General features: G+C 43.3%; 1 protein-coding gene across 1 annotated transcript in view; it reads right to left on the reverse strand.

The window, feature by feature from the left end:
• tbc1d23 (TBC1 domain family, member 23) overlaps window positions 1–5,286 on the reverse strand; it is a 117,051-nt gene that overhangs the window by 46,351 nt on the left and 65,414 nt on the right. The window lies entirely within an intron of this gene.

Consider the following 5,286-nt stretch of genomic DNA (forward strand, 5'->3'; position numbering starts at 1 on the left):
TTTGGGGTCATCAGGGTCAGATCAGGGTCAGATCAGGTTCACTACAGCGGTCAGCACTATCCTCCACCGGTCCTGTCTGAGATTCCTGCATTCCTTCTGCGTGACCCTGGCCTTTCTCCATGGAGGAAACGTCGCAGACGTCGTGGGAAGCGTGCAGGGATTTTGGTGAAACTGAGGCAAAGTGTGGATTATTCTATCAGGACTCGCTCTGGATCTGATCATCTCCTCTCTGACCCGTGGCGCTCCCGGGGCCCGGCTGCTGGCCAGCTGCCCGCGCGCTCAGTCCATGTAAACAACTGGAGTTGTTTACCTGTGCGCCGCACCAGCAGACCAGGAGGAGCTGTTCTTCATAACCTGCGCCCGCTGGCGCGCGCTTCTCTTTCCACGGCTGCGTCTGCGTTGGACCCTATCAGGATGTGTTTAATCAACGCAAGGTCCGTTTCCAACAACACGTTTATCCTCAATGACTTTTTTAAAGATGAGGAGTTGGATTTTCTGTACGTCACGGAATCTTGGATTTCTGGTGGTGAGTCCAGCGCCTTGGTGGAACTACTACCTCCGGACTGTCTGTGTTTTAATGCCCCGCGGCCATCAGGTCGGCGCGGGGGGGGGGGGATTATTAACAGTTTTTAAAGCAAACTTGGCTTGTAAACAGTTGTCCATCCCGGTGTCCCACGCCAGCTTTGAGCTAAGCATCTTTGAACTCGGACACTCTCCTCCGGTTCTGTGTGCACTCGTCTACCGCCCCCTCGATCCAAGGACTTCATAAATGAATTCTCTGACTTTTTGGCTGATATCACACAGAGATACACTCACTTTTTGCTTATTGGTGACTTTAATTTGCATGTGTGTTGTCAGGAGAAGCCCTTAGTGAAGGACTTTTTAGATTTATTGGACTCTTTTAATTTAACTCAGCAGGTAAATGGTCCCACCCAAGAACACAGTCACACGCTGGACCTCGTTTTAACACGCAATGTCTCTGTTTCTAATTTGAAAATCGGTGACAATGTTTTTTCAGATCACATGCCTGTATTGTTTGACTTCACCCCCCTTGTCCTACTGCTAAGACGTGCGTTCTTGCATGTACTACTCGTTCCATTAACCATTTCACTGCTGCTCGTTTTAATGAAGGTTTTAACTCAGAGGATCGAACAGCTCTCGGTGTCTCTTACCACTGAGGAGCTAACCTCTCAGTACAACTCTGCCTGTTTAAATGTTCTGGACCGTGTTGCTCCCCTTAAAACCAGAAAAACGAAACTTAAATCAGAGCCTTGGCTGAATGACGTCACGTGAGCCGTTAGGCGGCAGTGTCGCAGAGCTGAACGAAGGTGGAGGAAGGACAGGCTGCAGGTTTCTTTTCAAATGTTAAGGGAGAGTTGGCGTCACTATCAGAAAACCGTTAAAGCTGCCAAATGTAAATTCTTCTCTGATTTAATTGTCTCCAACTCCTACAACCCCTGAGTTCTTTTCTCCACCCTGAACTCAGTTCTACACCTCAGTGAGCCTTCACCTCTGGAAGCCTCAACTGAGCTGTGTGAAAACTTCCTCCATTTCTTTTTAGAAAAAGTGGCAAACACCCGGGCACTCATTTCTCCACCAGCTCATGATCTGTCCATCCCATCTCAGTGTGTGGCTGTGTTTGACCACTTTGAGCCCATCTCTCTGTCTTCTCTGGAGCAGGTAATGTGCAGCATGAAGCCATCTGGTTCCCCCTTTGATGTAGTCCCCCCTCGACTACTAAAGGAAGTTTTTCCTACCCTGGGTCCTTTTATTCTCGCTATTCTGAATAGCAGTTTATCCTCAGGTGTGGTGCCAAAAACTTTTAAATATGCTGCTGTCCAGCCCCTCCTGAAAAAACCTAACCTTGACCCCTCAGTCATGTCCAACTTCCGACCTGTCTCCAGACTCCCATTCACCTCTAAACTACTGCAAAAAATTGTGGAGTCTCAGTTGAAACAGTTTTTGGGGGATCACGCTATCCTAGAGTTATTCCAATCTGGCTTCAAATCTCTCCATAGCACTGAAACTGCTCTACTGAAGGTTTTTAATGACATTTTCATATCCACAGATGCAGGTGATTCTGTGCTGCTTGTCTTATTGGACCTTACATCTGCTTTTGACACCATCGACCACAAGATCCTCATTTCTAGACTGGAGCAGTGGGTGGGCATCACAGGGTCAGTCCTTAAATGGTTTGGGTCCTACCTCTCTGACAGAACCTTCTGTGTCAATATCAAAGATTTTAGTTCGGCATCGACAGCGCTCCAGTGGGGGGTACCACAGGGGTCCATCCTCGGTCCCCTTCTCTTTTCTTTATACCTGCTGCCACTAGGTGCTATTTTCTGCAAACACAACATACCCTTTCATTTCTACGCCGATGATTGCCAAATTTACTTCCCCCTGAGGCACAGAGGCATACGCTCTATTCAGCCTCTTCTTGACTGCCTGGCTGACATCCGGGACTGGATGGCTTTAAACTTCCTAATCTTCAATGAGAAGAAGTCTGAAGTCATGCAGTTCCATCCCAGTGGCTCACTCATGAACCATGACATTGACCTTTTCTCTCTAGCCCCGCTAGAGAAACAAAAGGTCACTAATCTGGGGGTGATAATGGACCCGTCCTTAAAACTCAACAGTCACGTAAACATGATGGTCAAATCCTGTTTTTTTCAGCTGAGACGGCTGTCTAAGCTGAAGCCTATACTCTCCAAAAAGAACCTTGAGACAGTGATCCACGCCGTCATAACATCTAGGCTTGATTACTGCAATTCACTTCTGTTTGGAATCAGTCAGTCCTCCATTGCTCGTCTACAACTGGTCCAAAATGCTGCAGCCCGATTTTTAACTGGTACAGGCTATACAGAGTACATCACGCCAGTTTTGGCCTCCCTGCACTGGCTACCCATTCACCTTCGGATCCAATTCAAAATTCTCATGTATGTTTTTAAATCACTGAACAGTTCCGCCCCATCCTATCTCACCGATCTTCTGCAGCCATATGTCCCACCGCGCTCTCTGAGGTCAGCAGACCAGATGCTTCTCTCAGTCCCAGAAACCCGTCGTAAGCTCAGAGGTGACAGGGCTTTCTCTGTTGCAGGTCCACGACTGTGGAATGAGTTGCCACTGAGTGTCCGGCAGGCTCCCACACTCTCAGTCTTTAAGTCTCACTTGAAGACCCACTTCTATTCTCTTGCCTTTAACACGGTGTGATTTGTTTTGGTCCTGTCTGTACTCTACACTGTGGGCCATTTTAGTTAGCTTCTGCTGCTATTTGTATCTGTATTCTTATTTTATGTTTTCCTGTCTGCTGTGCATATTTGTTTTCTTTTGTACAACACTTTGGTTGACCTGGTTGCTGTTTTAAGTGCTCTATAAATAAAATGGTATGGTATGGTATGGGTGTTTCAGATCGATTTTAGTCCACCTCTTGGAAGAGGGATGGTCCTATTTCATAAAATCTAAAGTCCATTTTCTCTGTCTGCCTTTAAAAGTTACTCTTTCAAAAAAGGCAAATAAGACAAATGATTATCTTAAAGAGAGATTACTTAAAACACACATTTTCATAAATAAACATTCAAGTCTGAAAATAAAACAGAAAATTACATTTTGGGGTTAATAGCAGGCAATATTTCTCCAAAACGTGTCGCTGTCCATCCCCTGAAAAGTAAATGTCATTAAACAAAGGGTTCTTTAAAATGTTATCTTCATGGGAACTCATCCTGGGAGTAATACTCTTTTTTGATAAAAGTTAAAGTCTCAGCAGATGTTTCAACTTCAAAGTCAGTTGAACCAAAACCCATTAAACAATCTGTCTGTTTCATGGGAAATGAGTTCATATTGGCAGTGAAGTTAACACAGTGACAGTTTTTTTATTACACTTTCATTAGTGTCAACTAAGAAGTTAGTAAGCTGAGCTGGATACCTGTAAAACAAAGTTTGTTTGTTCCCAAGAGAATAGATGCATCTTATTTTAAACAGTTTAAACACAAATCACATGACTGATGTTTGTTTTGAGATAAAGTGAACTCTTTTACTGTTTAAGCTGAGATTAACTGTTTTCTGAGATGAGATATTCTTTTCTGAGGTGGTGAACTGTTTCTGAGGTTGTGTTCCCTTACAAATTCCCCCACTTTTCGATTTTCAACCCCGATGGTTGTGAATCGAAAACTTGTCGTCCATACCTCAGGAAGGTTCCAAGAACGTTGTAGTAGATTCCCAAAAGTCAAAGTCTATAATTCCATGGAAGGAAAACAAGGTAAAAGTTATCCCATATGAAGTCAGAAGGAATAATTCCAGGTAGGGAGAGGATCAATGTTCTAGGTTATTCCCAGTGTGTTCAAAGGGTTAATTCCACAACGTGAAACAAGAAAAGAAAAGGTATTCCATTTGAGTTCAAAGCGATAATTCCACAGAAAGGAAAATGAAACTCAAGGGTATTCCATGTGAAGGCCAAGGGGTCCTCTGGAAGGCATGGTGATGTCACTCTCTGGAACGATGAGTTGGATGCAGTGATGTCATCTGGATAGTGGACTGGATCAGTTGGATGATGTAGTGATGTCATCTGGAGGAAGGATGGGACCCTCTGGATGATGCATCAGGATGGTGCTCATCTGGACCACAGGATGTTGGCATAGGATGGTACCCATCTGGTGATTTTTGGCGACCATCTAAAATAAGTGTCTAAGCACTTTGTTCATGTAATGGAATCCTAAAGATAAATCTTGTAGTGAACTAGGCCTACGACCAAAACCTACCTCTGAAGACCTTCATGGGACAGGAACTGTTATTTCATTGATTTGAATCCAAAAATACAAATTAGCTCATCCAGAGACTGTCTAATTGTATCCTGAAGTAATCAATTGAAAGAACACTATTATTTTATATTATAATAACTATTTTACAATATCTTGATAATCAAAAGTGTGTTTAGTTCATACCATTTCTAAATGTTGAAGTGAACCACTCATTTTAAATCAACTGTGAAACAGTATTAATGATTTTTTTACACCTCATTTAAATTAGAAATCAAGTTAAATGTCTATTTACAAAGTAATTATGCATTTTGATTTTCTGTCTAAAGGAGAAGTAGTGATGTCGGTCAAAAGTCAGACACATTCAGAAACAAGTTATTAGAACGGGCTGTATTGTTTTTAAACCTAGCAGATGGTAAAAAGAGAAACACTGGCACCTGCTTCCTCTCACTCCTTCAAAACATTTCTCTGTCTGTACTAAACGTTCCTAAACATTCCTGCTGTCTTTTTGACTTTTAATAACCCTCTGACATCA

The sequence above is a fragment of the Nematolebias whitei genome, chromosome 3 (assembly GCF_014905685.2).
Source record: "Nematolebias whitei isolate Nwh7 chromosome 3, NemWhi1, whole genome shotgun sequence".
NCBI lineage: Eukaryota > Metazoa > Chordata > Actinopteri > Cyprinodontiformes > Rivulidae > Nematolebias > Nematolebias whitei.